At 36.9% G+C, this 16,379-nt stretch overlaps 1 protein-coding gene across 1 annotated transcript in view; it reads left to right on the top strand.

The window, feature by feature from the left end:
• The window catches only part of CDC37L1 (cell division cycle 37 like 1, HSP90 cochaperone), a 47,793-nt gene that overhangs the window by 18,412 nt on the left and 13,002 nt on the right, over positions 1–16,379 (top strand). The window lies entirely within an intron of this gene.

The raw sequence follows: 16,379 nt of genomic DNA on the forward strand, positions 1-16,379 counted from the left end.
GAGTAAATTGAGCAACTGGAATAAAAACTTAATGAGTTTGAGAAATTTTAAAATGAGATTTAATTAGTTTTTCCTGCCTATTTCAATTCTTTCATTTTACTATAAGTTCTTCTCTAATGAGCATTGCTGTGTTACTACAAAGGAACTCATCATGTGTACTAGAAACCCCTGCATAAGACTTAAATATCCAAAAAAATATTTATTGAAGAACATTCCACCTGGAGATGGATTGGGACACTGTAAAGCCTTCATATCCAAGTAATATGATAGGCCCTCCAAAAATAGCTTCTCAGTTTTCCCTGGATTATTCCAACTATCTGTTCTTCACATACTGCTGAAGAGATGTAAAGGAAGTCACACAACTTTCAGACTAGGTACATTCTAGATTTATTATCTAAGCTCAACTAGGCCCATAATGCCTCTAGGAAATCTTTTTATTGGCTCTAATTGATTCCCTATCTCACTCCCCATTGAAATTGTCTCAGACTTTCTTTACCTTCTTCAAATCTCCCACTCCTCTCACCCCTCCCCTATTCACTAAAGACCTTGATTCTTATGTATTTGAAAAAAATTTGATATCATTCACCACTATCTTTCACTTTTTCCCCTTCCCTTTATCCATATCAAAGTCTTTAATTGTGGATATTCCCAAAACTTTGTCCATGGGTTTAATAATTATCTTTTTTGCAGAGGACTCCTAGATCTAGATATCCAGCCCCAGATTTTGTCCTGAGTTTCAATTCTGTATCACCAACTACCTGTTTGGGTGTTTAAAATTAAATATTCTGGAGAATCTTAAATTCAGCAAAGTTTATTACCTTTCACCAATATCTCTCTTCAATTGTATTTTGTTATTTCTGTCAAAGGTACCAAATAACATTTTCCCAAATCTCTCAGTTTCTTAAACTCTACTTTGTCCTTCACTCCCCAAGTTCCTTCATCCCACATACTCATTCATTTGATAAATACTGTCATTTCTGCCTCCATCGTAATATTTTTTTAAGATTTTATTTTTTTTCCAGTTATATACAGTAGTAATATGTATCCATCATTTTTTGCAAGGCTCTGAATTCTTCAGTTTTTACCCCCTTCCCCCCCCACACACATAAGGCTGTCTGATAGTCTCTACAATATTTCCATGCCAATGTTATAAGAGTAAACATAAAACCCCCTATCCTCGCCCCCAAGAATAGAGAGAGGAGGGGAAAAATTGTACTTCAGTCGTTGTTCATATTTCATTGGCTCTATCTCTGGGATGAGTTGCTTTCTTTATCATAAGTCCACCAGAGAAGTTGCTTCAATATTTTTCCTTCACTTGCTATTATTAGCTGTACCTACAGTCTATTTCTCCCCACTCTCATTTATTCTATTCTCTCTCTCTCTCCTTTCATCCTGGTCCTGTCCAAAAGTGTGTTGGATCTGACTACCCTCTCCCCAATCTTCCCTCTCTTCTATCACCTCTTCCCCCCCCATTCTCTCTTATCCCGTGCCTTTCTTCCTATTTTTCTCTAGGGTAAGATAGATTTCCTCACCCTATTAAGTGTTTAATGTTATTTCCTCTCTGAGCCATTTCTAATGAGAATGAAGACTCCCTCATTCCCCTTGCCTTCCTCCTTTCCACTCCATTGAAAAATCTTTTTCTTGCCTCTTTTGTGAAATTTCTTAGCTTTTCCTTCTTCATCTCCTTTCCCTTCCTCCCAGTTCTTTCCTTTATCACCCATTGACTCCATCATTTTACTATATTATACCATTATATTCTGCTCCTTCCTATGTCCTGTCTATATATGTGCCTTCTAACAGCTCTTATAAATGAGAAAGTTCATATGAGTTTTCAATATCTTCTTCCCATGCAGGAATACAAACAGTTCAATATCATTAAGTTCCTCAGAGTTAGTCCCACTCTTCCACTCCCTCTATGGTTCACCAGAATCCTATACTTGGAGATCAAACTTTCTGTTCAGCTCTGGTTGTTTCAGTAGGAAAGTTTCATTGAAAGTCCATCTTTTCCCCTGAAAGAGGATGTTCACTTTTGCTGGGTAGTTGATTCTCGGTTGTAAACCAAGACCTTTTACCTTCTGGGATATCATATTCCAATCCCTATGAGCCCTTAATGTAGATGCTGCCAGATCCTGTGTAATCCTGACTATGGAGCCTTGGTAGTTGGAATTGTTTGTTTCTGGCAGCTTTTAGAATTTTCTCTTGGATTTGGCTATAATATTCCTGGAAGTTTTTCTTTTGGGATCTCTTTCAGGAGGTGACCAGTGAAGTCTCTCAATTTCTATTTTACCCTCAGCTTCTAGGATCTCAGGGCAATTTTACTCTATTATTTCTTGAAAAATGAAGTCTAGTCTCTTCTCCTGGTCATGGCTTTCAGATAGTCCAATAATTTTTTAAATTATTTCTTCTGGATCTGCTTTCGAGGTCAATTGTTTTTCCAATGAGATATTTCACATTTTCTTTTAATTTTTGGTTTTTTTGGCAGAGTTTTATTTCTTCCTGATTTCTTGCAAAGTCATCAGCTTCCTTTAGTTCGTTCCATTTTGCACTTGAAGGAGTTATTTTCTTCAGAGTTTTTTTTATCTCCTTTTCCAGCTGTTCAATTCTGCTTTTTAAGGCATTCTCCTCATTTACCTTTTATTTTGCTTTTTCTATTAGGCCTATACTGGTTATTAACATTATTTTTTTTACAGTATTTTTTTGTATATCTTTCACCAAGCTTTTGATTTGGTTTTCATGATTTTTCTGCATCATTCAAAGTCTTTTTTGAGCCCATCCATAGTCTGAGCCCATTTTCTATTTCTCTTGGAGGTTTTGGATATAGAAGCTTCAATTTTGTCATCATCTGAGTATGTGTTTTGATCTTTCATGGGACTAAAGTAATTCTCTGTGGTCAGATTTTTCTATTGTTTACTCATTTTCTCAACCCGAGACTAATTTACAACACTTCCAAGGCTTTGGGTTTTGGGTTTTTTTTTGGGGGGGGCACTCCACTGGAACCTTTATTCCTCCAAGGTGTTATGCTTTCTTGCCTGTGCTTTGATATGTAGATGTCCCTGTACTTCTCTCTCTCCTAGGGCTATAGGGAGGGATCCTTCTATCTAGTATGGAAGCCCAAACTGCAATATCTGAGTGTAGGCAAACAGCAGAGTCCTACTGCAAGGGAGAGCAGAGAAATCTCTGCAGACTTCACTTGCCGTCTCTGGGGGTCCAGGCTGCTTTCTCCAGATTCTCACTGCAAATTCTGCAGCCGGTGCTCCTCACTCCACACTCATTCTGGTGCAGCTGGGCTGTGCTGCACCTTTTTTCCCAGCCCCCGGTCCTGGTGAAACACACCTTGGAACTTCTGTGGGTTCTGCCCCTCTAAATTTTGACTAGAGTCATCCTTTTTTTGGGGGGGGGCATTTGGGGGTTCGGAGTTCTCAGGAAATGCTGCCTTCACATGCCATTTTGGCTCCACCCCACAGTAATATTCTTTATTCCTTGGTTTTTAAAAATAACCTCTTAAGTAGTTTTCCTGACTCAAGACTTTAATTCTCCACTTAGTTGCCAGTGATTTGACCCAATCACTTTTTTACTTAGGAGTTCCCTCTTGCTCCTGGGATCAAACACAGACTTATCTGTTTGCCATTTTAAACCCTTCATAGTCTACTTTTCATCTTTATTATACATCACTCTACTTCCACCGTATATTCTAGCCAGTTTTCTGTGTTCCCTCATACCCAGTATATCTTCTCTTGCCTCTTGAGACTTTGCTGTAGCTGACTCTCATGTTTGGAATGTACCTCCAATTCTTGTCTTTTGACACCCAACTAAAGCACAGTTTTGCACAGTAAGCCTTTTCTGATGCATCCCTCTCTAACTGGTGTTTGTTTAGCCTTCTCACATGGGTATGTGCTATCTCCCTTGAAAGAAGGTAATTCCTTTGAGAATAGATACCAGCTCAGTTTTTGTCCTTGTGTCTCCCCCAGTACCTTGTACTTAGTGGTTACTTAATAAGTGCATCTTAGTTAATTAGAATCAAAATTGCCTTATGAACAACTTGAGCACAAGTAATGGTATATGAAACAAGGAAGAAAGAAAATAAGCATTTATTTGGTACCCACTTTATGCCAGCTGCTGGGCTAAGTGCTTTAAAAATATTACTTCATTTCTCCCCACACCAGCTCAGGGAAGTAGATAACGTTATTATCATACCCATTTTTACAGTTGAAGAGACTGAGGTAAACAGGTCACATAACTAGTAAGTGTCTGAGACTTTATTTGTACTCTTAACTACTAGATATATTTCTGATTGAAAGGAGAAATAACCAACATGGAAAATTCAAGTATATATTGATATCACCAAAATATTGAAAATCAAAAGAGCTCATGTCTTTGGGTAGTTCTCCTAATAGAAGATTTAATGAAAGACTTGGTAAAGAATCATATAGGATGAAAATTTGGTTTGTTATTTGGTCATTTGTAATTTGTACTATTGAAAGATTTTCTACTCTTGAGATCATGAATTCATTGACTCTGTTGACTGCATGTTACTCTCCTTGTCTAAGAGGGTAGGTTATATTTTTGTTTTTATTGTTTAAAAGAGAATTTATACCCAAGAGATTTTCATTATGAATTGAGACATGCTAGAGATCTTCCTCTCAAGATTTTGATTTAATAATAATTATGGATTTGATGTTAGAGGAATTCTTTGCCTGCTTGCCCTTCAATACAAAGCTGCTATTTACTATGTAGAATTTAGAAGCAAGAAAAGAATGTGAAAAAAGTTCCTACTGTTTTCATTATAAAAGTTAAAGATATAAATTTGACTCCATATTCATATGAATCTTGATTGTGTATGGGTTTATTGTGAATTTTTTGTTTTTTGCTGTGTTGATGAACTTTTTGATTGATTAGAAATTAGAAGTATTTTCACTATGAGCATTCATTATGAAAAGTACTTGTAATGAATGATAATTTCAATTCTCTCTGATGTTGCTAGTTGAGTCTTGAGCTCTGTTTCATTATTTCATTAGGCTTAAGTTCATTAAGTCCATAAAAGATTAAATTTGCTTTTGTCTAATTTTTTTTTTTTAAATCAGTAACGGGCTGTGCTAGGTGGTACAGTGAATAGAGCACCAGCCCTGGAATCAGGAGTATATCTGAGTTTAAATCCGGCCTCAGACACTTAATAATTACCTAGCTGTGTGGCCTTGGGCAAGCCACTTAACCCCATTGCCTCGCAAAACCCTAAAATAATAAATCAGTAACAAAATAAAGAACTGAAAAAGAGTATGCTATTTAATTCAGGAACTGAATCTTAGGACCCAAATAAGAAAGGGGAATAAAAAAGGACAAGTATTTAAAGAGGAGACCTTAATATTATTGACAAAACTTTACAGGTAATCAAGTCATTTATTTAAATACATATCATCTGCAGCTGTACTAAAAGGAGGTAATTAACTTGTGGAATTTCTGAAAGCAGGTATGATTTGATTTCTGAACTGCTGGGCTCAGTGTTCTCTGATATTGTTTCAATCATTTGTAAATGATTGTAAATGCAGTCTGCTTTTTTTTTGTCTTGGAACTAGAAATTTTACTCTAGAGGTAATTGGACCCCTGATGGTCATAGATTTTGAAGTGCTGTCACTTTTTTGTATCCTTTCCCTTCCTATGTGTGAGCAAAATTCATCCCAGAAACATAGGGAACCAATCTATGTAATCAAACCCTGTTCGACTAATTGTCAAATTTGACGTGTTATTAGTTAGAACATTTTTAATGTAAGGGTTGGAAGAACCTCTTTTTCATCCCATGTTTTTCATTATCCTTGGTTTACTAAACATTTGGTACCATGGTCTCTGTCAAGGAAAGAGAGGAAGTGGAAAAAAACTGAACATTGAGATTTTGGAAGATATATTCTAACAGCCAGTCAAAAGCAACTAAATAATGGTTTACTCAAAAGACAGAGCCCTTGTTCTTGTGGAACCTGATCTAATGAAGAAATGAGATAACAGTATTAAAATGACAATTGCATTAGAGAGTTACAAAACAGATCATTATACAGGGTAACTGAGCCTCTATTCATCAGTCCTGCATGGCAAAATAGACAGCTGCAAGAGCTGCTGAAAACTGAGGGACTTTCTACAAATGTGTAGGTAGGGAAAGAAGAATTTTTCAACTACATGCAAAGAATGTACATTTGTTTCTGCCATTGCTGAATTACAACTAGGACTAAGAAAATACAAGTTGATTTCCCAACTAGAGAAAAAGGGGAAAGCATTGTCTCTTTTCCAAGTTCTGTGGGAAATGAAGTTTTCTCAGAAAGAATGGTGAGAATGTCAAAGGGAAAACAAAGAATAAGAAAACAGCACATAGCATGTGACCAGAGACTGAAAGGTAGATAAATGTGGCAAAGAGAAGAGAGAAAAGGAACACTGAGCAAGCTATACAGCATTAAAGACATTCTTCTTAGATGTGGAGCTAAATTCTGTGAGAAGGAAGCAGCTCATTGAACTCAATGAAGATATGTTGATCCACAGGTGCTCCTAGGAAAAATGTCCTATACTAATACTTAGAGGGAAAAGGCCTCGGTTCTAGTCCTTAATAACTTTCTTCTGAAGCAGTTGCAAGTAACTTGATAAGGCTAGTAAAGATGTTTGCTGCCAAGTTGGAATGGATAAATGGGATGTATTAGAGTCTCTAGAAACTTGTAGAGCAGAAGTGAAGTGGAAGGAGACATGACCATGCTAGAAAGCATTGCTGTGGGTTTTTAAATCTGAGGGTAAAAAATACTGTCTTAAAAATAGTATTTTTATCACTATGGTCAACACTAGGCAACCTTTTTTTTTCTACCAAGGGCTATTTGAACATAATAACATCATTTATGGGGCTATATGTAGTCAAAACATTAATTAATTCACCCCTTAAAAACTCTTAGATTTATTGAATTTCAAGCCTCTACCTGTGGTTACCTTGGCAACACCAGACCAATTCAGCCCTTGGGCCAGAGATTTCCTGCCCGTGGGATATAAGATAGAATTATATTTGGAAAGTAAAAAAAATGTTGATTTGTAAGTTAGAGTGACAAGTATGTAATAGCAATACTATTTTGTATAGTGCTTTATGGTTTACAAAGCACTTTGCAAATATTATGTTATAGAAAACCTAAGAACCATTCCCCAGGATACAAAGGATATGCACAGTCAATTAAAAGATTTAAAAATTATTCAAAACTGTAAAATTGTTTAAATTGCTAATAAAAGAAATGCAAATCATACCTAGCAAATTCCTAGAGATTACCAGAGTTAGAAATAGCCATGTTGAAAAAGCTGTGGGAAGGACAAGTACACTGATCGATAATGGGTAGAGCTCTGCTTTTGCCTTTCTAGAAAACAGTTTGGAATTATGGTTAGAAAAGGATTAAAACATCCATTCTCTGACTCAAGAGATTTTATAATAATCCATAACATACAGGGAGACCAAAGACAAAGCAGACATATATTAATATTCATAGCAGTATTTTTTTTTTGGTGGCATGAAAAAACTAGAAATAGAATTGGTGTTCATTGATTGAGGAATGGCTAGACTTGGTTGTAACATAATTTTACAATGCAAGAAATGACAAACATGAAGAATTTTGAAAGAAGAAATGGAAAAATAAATTGATGCAAAATGAAATAACAGAACCCAAGGGATAAGAGGAGGGAGGGAGGGAGGGAGGGAGAGAGAGAGAGAATCCAAAATGAAGGTGTTGTAAAAACAAAAGAGAACAATAACAATATTGGAACTAGCCTTGTACTTTTTGTAGAGGGAACTCCCAGATGAGGAAACTTCTCTACTTATGTAAACTAGCACCTTCTTTTCTCTACAATTTATAAATTTAGAGAATTGCCTATAGCATTATAGCATTGAAAGGCTACATAGTTAGCATGTGTCATAAGGAACACTTAACTTCATGTCAGTTGACTTGCCAGCCAACTATTTATCCACTCTTCCAATTATCAGTAACTATCTGTTCTCCCTCACTATCAATAATAATTTTAAAGAAATAATTTTTATTAAAATCTCATAAGAAAATGAGCCTAAACATAAAATAGTGGAGCATTTAGTGTTTGACTAGAGATGGAGGTATACCTAGTAATCTAATAAAAATAAATTTTTCTGGACCCATGTTAAGTCTGATGAGGGAATTTTAAACTGGAAATAGAGAGGAAAGGAAGAAGCTATACACACACACACACACACACACACACAAAGAAGTTTTTTGGGACTGAACCAGTGAAGTCATTGACACAAGGCACTCCCTTTATCAGTATTGTCACATGCTCAGTAACTTTGTCTTAGAAAACTGCCTGAGTTCCTGAAAGGTCAAATCCACAAGCATTTAAATGCCTACTCTGTGCTAGCTAAGCACAAAGGATTTTACATTGAGCCTGGTACAAATGCTGGATGATTCGTCATTTAAAATGGAGGGCTGCCTGGGTCCTTGGGAGATGATCCCAGCGGAGTCACAGGGCCAGCTTTGGAGTTCAAAAGATAAAAGGATTAAAACCTTTGATTGTGCTTTCTGGTTGCATTGGTAAAGGTAACTCAAGTGCAAGTGGCCAGTGGAGTTGAATAAAGAGTTTTTTACCTTAACTCAAAAAGTAGTGAGCCATTGATGATTTTTGAGCAGAGGAATGACATCAGAATGATACAGTGGATTTAGACATTTAGTAATATGGGGAATGAGTAGGAAAAAGTATAAACTAGAGACAGGAAGATTAGTTAGAATATTAAAATAATTCAAGTAACATGATTTTGTGTTAAAATAAAGGAATTGGATAACCTGATTTAGCCCTGTCTCTGCCATTCCTGCACTTATAATCTTTCATATTTCACTTAAATTCTCTAGTCTTCCATTTCTTCAGCTATAATATAAATGGAATTGGATTGTGTTATCACTGAGGTCCTTTCAGACCTAAAACTTATGATCCTAAGAGATAAAGGCCTAAGCTGAGGTGTTTGCAATAATATTATGAAGGGGAGAGAGTGAGATAGTTCAAAGCTAAAATTAATAGGAGTTGGCAATTCATTATATATGGGAAGAAAGGAAGAAGTCGAGGGTAATTCCAACATGAAAATTCTAGGTAACAGAATTTTTATGATTGTGTCATACAACTTTCTTGATGAGAAAGTTAGATTTTAAAGGAAAAGTCTTTTGGTTCATATTGGCTCCTGTCAAGTTTGAAGTGTTAACAGGGAATCCAGGTGGAGATAAAGAGTTGGCAGTATAGGACTAGAGCTCTGAGGAGAGATTATGAGTGGAGAAACATTGGGTCCATGAAAAAGTGATTATAGAAGCCATGAGATTAGATAAAATCACCAAAAGAGAGAATATAATAGAAAAAAAAAAATACCAGAGACAGAGAATTGAAAAACACTAATCCCTAATGATGGGAAATAGGATGAGAAAGAAACAAAACGGAAGTAATAGAAACAATATGAGTCCTATCAGAGTAGTTGTTAACACAAAGTAAAGGGAGCAGAGAAAATGTCAAGAAAGAGTAAATGGGATTATGGCAACAGGAGAAGAGTCTTTCTTAGGTGTTTTCTCTCTCTAATATTTCAAAACTTATAAAAATAGACTCTAACTAAATTCTCAAGACACAACCCACAGAAGGATCCATTGAGGCAGTTCTCCAGCCCAAGGTAACCTGGAAAATAGTGGAAAGGCTCTGCTCCACGTGGTTAGAGGGGCAGCCCCAGGGCACTGGGAGCCACAGCTCAACAGCAGGGGGCAATTTCCTGACCTACACCCCAGGGAGCACCAGGCACAACTTGGAAGATCAGCAGGGGGGACCCCTGCCAGAGCAAGCTCATGAAGCCCAGCCCCTCAGGGTACTCAGCAAGCAGCCCAGATCCAGGAACTGGAAGCCCGCAGAGCCGGTAAGCAGGAACCCCCAGGCAACTGAGCCTTCTGTGCTGAGGCTAGGTAGGGGGGTGTAGAAAGACTTATGAGATTTATCCTCTGTACCTGGAACAGGACTCTGAGGCTCTGACCACATTCAGATCCTGATCACAGTCTAGCCCCCCCCCCCCAATAGAACAGCAGGGATCCCCCACCCTATAGCAGAGGGGTGCCCTTGTGGTCATTCACAGACCAAGAGGGAAGACAGAACTTCACACACTGAGATCCTTGTTGGGGGGGAGGGGGTATCCCAATAATACTCAAAAGCTCAGGAGGCACCCCCAAAAACCAGGCACAGGCTAGGGAAATGAATAAACAGAGAAAAAGTGGAACACCATTGAGAAACACATTGTGATCACAAGAAGGATCAAAATACTCAATCTGAAGAGGAGGGAGTCCAAGCTCCTGAATTTAAAGACTGCAAGAAAAATGGAAATTGGGCTCAGGCTATGACAACTCAAAAAATCAAGTGAGGGAGATGGAAGAAAAATTGGGAAAAGAAATGAGATGCAGGAAAACATGAAAAAGAAGTCAGCTGCTTAGTCAGGGAGATCAAAAAGAATGCTGGAGAAAATAACATGTTAAAAACAGCATAGGTCAAATGGATAAAACAGTTCAAAAAGTTATTGAGGAGGAGTGGCTAGGTGGCATAGTGGATAAAGCACCAGCCTTGGAGTCAGGAGTACCTGGGTTCAAATCTGGTCTCAGACACTTAATAATTACCTAGCTGTGTGGTCTTGGGCAAGCCACTTAACCCCATTTGCCTTGCAAAAACCTAAAAAAAAAAGTTATTGAGGAGAAGATTGCTTTAAAAAGCAGAATTGGCCAGATGGAAAAAGAGATAAGAAAGCCCTCTGAGGAAAACAAATCCTTCAGATGTAGAATGAAGCTGAGGGAAGCTGCTGACTTTATGAGAAATCAAGAAACAATACTTGAAAACCAAAAGAATGAAAAATAAGAAAATGTGAAATATCTCACTGAAAAAAACAACTGATCTGGAAAACAGATTCAGGAAAAATAATTTTGAAATTACTGGGATACCTGAAAGTCGTGATCAGGAAAAGAACCTTGACATCGTTTTTAAAGAATTCCTACAGGAAAATTGCCAGATAATCTAGAAGCAGAGGGCAAAATAGAAATTGAGAAAATCACTGATCTCCCCCGGAAAGAGATACAACCAAAAAAATAACAAAACAATGCTCAGGAATATTATAGCCAAGTTCCAAAACTCCCAAGTCAAAGAGAAAATATTACAAGCAGCCAAAAGGGCATAATTCAAATATCATGGAGCTGCAGTCAGGATCACACATGACTTAGCAGCAACTACATTAAAGGCTTGTAGGGCATAGAATATAATATTCAGGAAGGCAAAAGAACTTGGAATGCGACCAAGAATCAACTACCCAGCTAAACTGAACATCCTCTTCCAGGGGAAAAGATGGACTTTCAATGAATCCCCTGCCATTATTTATAATCCTTTCCATTCCATATTTGGTCATTGAAATCATTTAAAGCGTCTTGAAGGTGACAGTCAGCACCATTTTTATTCCCTCAATTTATAAATTGAGCATATGTCTCTTGCCTTACTTGAGAGCATGGGTACAAATTTGATAATGAGAATGGTCATTATGGCAGGAATCAAAGGTAGGATTTGAATCACTACTTGTTCAAGTCAACCAGCCAGCAGTTATTAAGTTCCTTCAATGGGCTATAGGCTCTATGCTTAATGCTGAGGATAAGGGGCGGCTAGGTGGCGCAGTGGATAAAGCACTAGTACCCGGGTTCAAATCCGGTCTCAGACACTTAATAATCACCTAGCTGTGTGGCCTTGGGCAAGCCACTTAACCCCATTTGCCTTGCAAAAAAACCCTTAATGCTGAGGATACAAAGTAAAAACCAAAATAGGCCCTGCCCTCAAAGAGCTCACAATCCAATATGGGTGCTGGGGGGGGGGGGGGAGACAGTTTGCAAACAGCTGTGTTTAGATACCCAATAGATGGAAGAGAAGGCACACAGATTAAAGTTGCTTGAGAAAGTCTTCTTGAAAAAGGTGGGACTTCACCTGAGCCTTCAAAGAATTCAGAAGACTGAAATAAAGGAGAGAATTTCAAGCATGATGAACAGCCAATGAAAAATGCACTGTCAGAAGATGGAGTGTATGGCAAGAGGAATAGCTGGGAGGGTCAATCATTGTGGAAGGCAATAGGGTATCAGAAGACAGGAAAGACAAATTGGATTTAAATGTGATCCAGGAGGTAATAAGACTGGGACTTACTGAATAGAGGAGTAACATATATTAGAGGAGTAAGATCTGCATTCTAGGAAGATCAGTTTGAGAGCTAAGTGGAACATAGATTGGAATAGGGAATGACATGAGGCAAGGAGATTATCCAGTTTGCAATTGGAGTATTTCAGATAGGAGTTAATGAGGGTGTCAAGCAAAGGAGTTGTTGTGTATAGTATCTTGTAGGCCTTGACTTAATATGGAGGATAAAAAAATGAAGTGTAAAGGATGACACCTGAAAAAATGGTGGTGCTGATGATTGGGGAGCCTGGGAAGAAAATAAAATGGGGGGGGAGCAAGAAATTAACAGGTACAGGTTTGGGACACGTTGAGATGTTTTAAGGTATCTATGGAACATCCAACTCAAAGTTCATAGACACTTGGAAATGAGATTGAAGGTCTGGAGAAGTTAGCATTTGAACTCATAAATCTGAGGATCTTCTCCATAGAGATAATAATTGAATCCATGATAGCTATGAAATCACCAAACAAATTATTTGGACTAACTCAGCTGTCAATGATGCCTTTTCCTCTAGTGGAACTATAAGAGAGGTGGCAACAAATAGTGGAGAGGTTACCTTGATCCTGACCTTTGGTTCAATAAATAGTAACTATTCTTCTTGCTGCAAACTGAGAGTCAATCAGTCCCCAAGTCATAACTTATGTGACTGATGGGGCTTAAATTTACTGACTTGATTTTATCTCTGCATTTAGTAAGTCAGTTTTTGTAGCCAGTTTGCTAAATGCTTCTTTTCCCTGAACCTTAAAAGAACCTGGAATTATGGACCTATATAGGAATTTATCTTTTCCCTTTCCCATAATTTAATGTGCAACTGAGTTAAAGGTGACCAAAGTTGTACAAATAGGAATTTGTTCATTTATCTGAAGGGATTGACATTTTCTGAATTCTGGTTTTGTCTCTTATTAATTTACTTGTTCTTTTATATCTAGTGAATTATGTCTTTCAGGAGCTTTTACAAGTCCTGCTGCCCTTTTTTGCATACCCTTATGAAAAAAGTAATAAACAATGTCTGTATTTCCATTCTGTTTTGTTCTGTGTATATTTTTTTTCAGATGTTCAATAATGCCTATTTTTTTTAAGTCAGGAGACAAAAGTTATTAACCAGGTGGGTAATCAGGAGAAGGGTAAATATGCTTGGCAAATTAGATCAAAAATGTAGGCACAACTCTAATTCCATGTTGTGGGTATTATTGGGGTAATTGAGTGCCTGTGATCATGTAACTTTAAAATTCATTCTTTTCTGACTCCTAAGTCTGTTCTTCTAGTCCTAGTTTCAGTTTTCTGAAACAAAGTGTGCCATTGTCTTCCTTTAACCCATTCTTAGTACCTAGTCCCTATCTGGGCCTTTTGATTGCTTATACCAATTGAATAAGGTGAGTGACACCAATTCTATTCCTTCTGGTGAAATAAAGGCCACCAGGTCTTACAGCCTCATCTGTATCCTTGCCCTCTACACCCTGAGCATATCATCTGACCAACTGCAGTTGAATTTTCCTAAAATCCCTTAGCTAAACTTTCTGTTTATATATTGTCTCCTCTGATTAGAATGTGAAATTTCTGGGAAGCAGGGACTATCTTGCATTTTCATTTGAACCACCAGTGCTTAGCACTGTGTTTTTCCTGCGGTAAGCATTCTGTAAATTCTTTTTCATTCATTCATTCATTCATTCACTGTGCTAGATTTTGGGGATATAAAGACAAAAATGAAAGTCTATGGGGATTAGGAAAGCTTTCATGGAGAATGTGTCACATAAGTAGTATTTTGAAAGAAACAGTATACTGAGAGGTGAAGGGGAGTACATTAGAGAATGATGTGATCAGATCTTCACTTGAGGAAAATCAACTTGGCAGCTGTGTGGAGAATGAAATGGAGAGAGGAGAGACCAATTATGAGGCAATTAATAATACAGGCAACAGGTGAGAAGGACCTGAATGAATGAAAAAAAAATTATTAAATAATTGCTACACTCTACTAAGCTCTGAGAATGTCATTAAGGGGAAAAAAAAGTCCTACTGTCTAGGAATTCATGAGTATTCCCTAGTAAGGGAACTAACATATAAAAGAGTTCAAAGACAGTCTTTAAAAGTCCTAAAGGAAAGGGATCCTCGGGGTTCATTGTCTGGGAAGATGATAATACCCAGGAGTATGGAAGTCATAGCTTTATGGTAGATGTTAAGGCCTAGAAGACCTAAATGACCTTGAGGGCCATTTGAGTAAGGAGAAGTGGTATAAGAAACTACTTGAATATAACTTTTGAGATTACATAAATAAATTATTCTTTGTTCTAGTTCCATTAGAAATATAGTCTAGGGGGCAGCTAGACTGCCTGTCTAGGTGACTCAGTGGAAGAGCACCAATCCTGAAGTCAGGAAGACCTGGGTTCAACTCTGGTGTCTAAAATATTTTAGAATTAGAAACATGACAATTTACTTTGAAGTAATTTCTAATATGATATTGACAGTTCATTAAATTTTGATGAGTTAAGTGTCAAATTCAGTGAGACTTGAGAATGTCTCTTTATTTTGGCTTTCATCTTTTGATATAATGTGGTGCTTTAATATAATATAGCATAAGACTGCCTGTTCAATACTGTCTCATAAGGTTCTCTTGGTACTTGAATTTGGCCCAAGTTGGATTTCCATTTAATGATTTCTCTACAGAACAGAGTTAAACAAAACAAAAACTTTGTTTCAACTGATTGCTTATCATTTCGTTTGTTAAGTGGTTGCTTGACTCCTGAGGTCTCAAGTAGTCTCAAAGTAGACTGATCATAAGCTGAATTTGTGTCTTCTGCTGTCTTGAAAGTTAGATACCAAATAGCAACTCAGTTTTTTAAATGAGTACATTTTTATAATTCAGGTAGATTTCAGTGATGTTTTGAATAAGGAGATTAGAGATTTTATTACACAGAATGACTGGGTGTTAATAGTATATTTACATTGTGTTAAGATAACATGAATTAAAAACATGAAAAAACAGTCAAAGATAAAACATGGGGTGGATTGGTTCTCAGCAATATTTTATTAAATGTTCCTGAATGTGACATTTTTTTGTGTGCTTGACTATTTATCAAGCTCATTAAGATTCTTCCCCTTTCTCTTCTACTCTATTCTTGAATCAGGATGTATGAACCACTAGGGACCTTCAAAGTCATTTATTTAGTCCAACTAATTTATGTTATAAGTGAAGAAACTAAATTCCCCAGAGGGGGAAAGTCCAAAATCATACAGCTGTTTAATGGCAAAGCTGGGACTAGAACCTCAGATTGCTCTTATATAATTTTATTCTGCTTCCTCATTTAGTCTATTATCTGTTCATCTAGGCCCAATTCAGATTGTTCTTTTAGGTTTTCCTGATATTCTTCCATCAAAAGTAATCTCTCCTTCCTCTGAAATTTTATATAGAACCATACAATATAGAGGTAGGAAAAACTTTGGGAACAAAGAGGCAAACCTTCCCACACCCTATTATTTTGCAGAGGTCAGAACTGAGACTCAGATTTTGACTTGTCTAAGGTCACATATCTAAGATCCAGATTTTAGTTGACTCAAATTCGGCTTCTGCATCCAGTGTTGCTTCCACAACATTGCCGCTTTTACTTTTAAAACTTTCTTTTAAATCTGTGAGCAGCTAAATATAATGGGACATGGTTGACATTTCAGCAAAGGAGAGTGAGAAAGAATGGTCAATGTCAGGAAGGATCAGAGAGGAGAGAGTGTCCAGGAAAAAGGAAGTAGATAACAGTATCAAAAGATTCAGAGATATCATGAAGAATAAAGACTAATGAAAATAACACTAGATTTAGCAGATTTAGGTATTAGTAACCTTTGAGAGAATAGTTTCATTTGAGTGGTGGGGTTAGAAGTAATACTTCAAAAATTTCAAAAATGAAGGAAAATATTTTAATGACTAAAATGAAATCCTTCCTCCCCCATAATTATAGAGTGAATGAAAAATTAAGAGCTGATACATTTTTGTATATCTTAGGAATGAAAAACCCTTATCAATGAAATTTGCTATATTTTTTTTGTTTACCTATTTCTCTTCTAATTTTAACTAAATTATTTTGATTTGTACAAAAACTTTTACATTTTATCTAATAAAAAATGTCTGTTTTGCCCCCTCTAAAAAAAATCTCTTAAG

This window comes from Macrotis lagotis, chromosome 8 (assembly GCF_037893015.1).
Source record: "Macrotis lagotis isolate mMagLag1 chromosome 8, bilby.v1.9.chrom.fasta, whole genome shotgun sequence".
Taxonomy (NCBI): domain Eukaryota; kingdom Metazoa; phylum Chordata; class Mammalia; order Peramelemorphia; family Peramelidae; genus Macrotis; species Macrotis lagotis.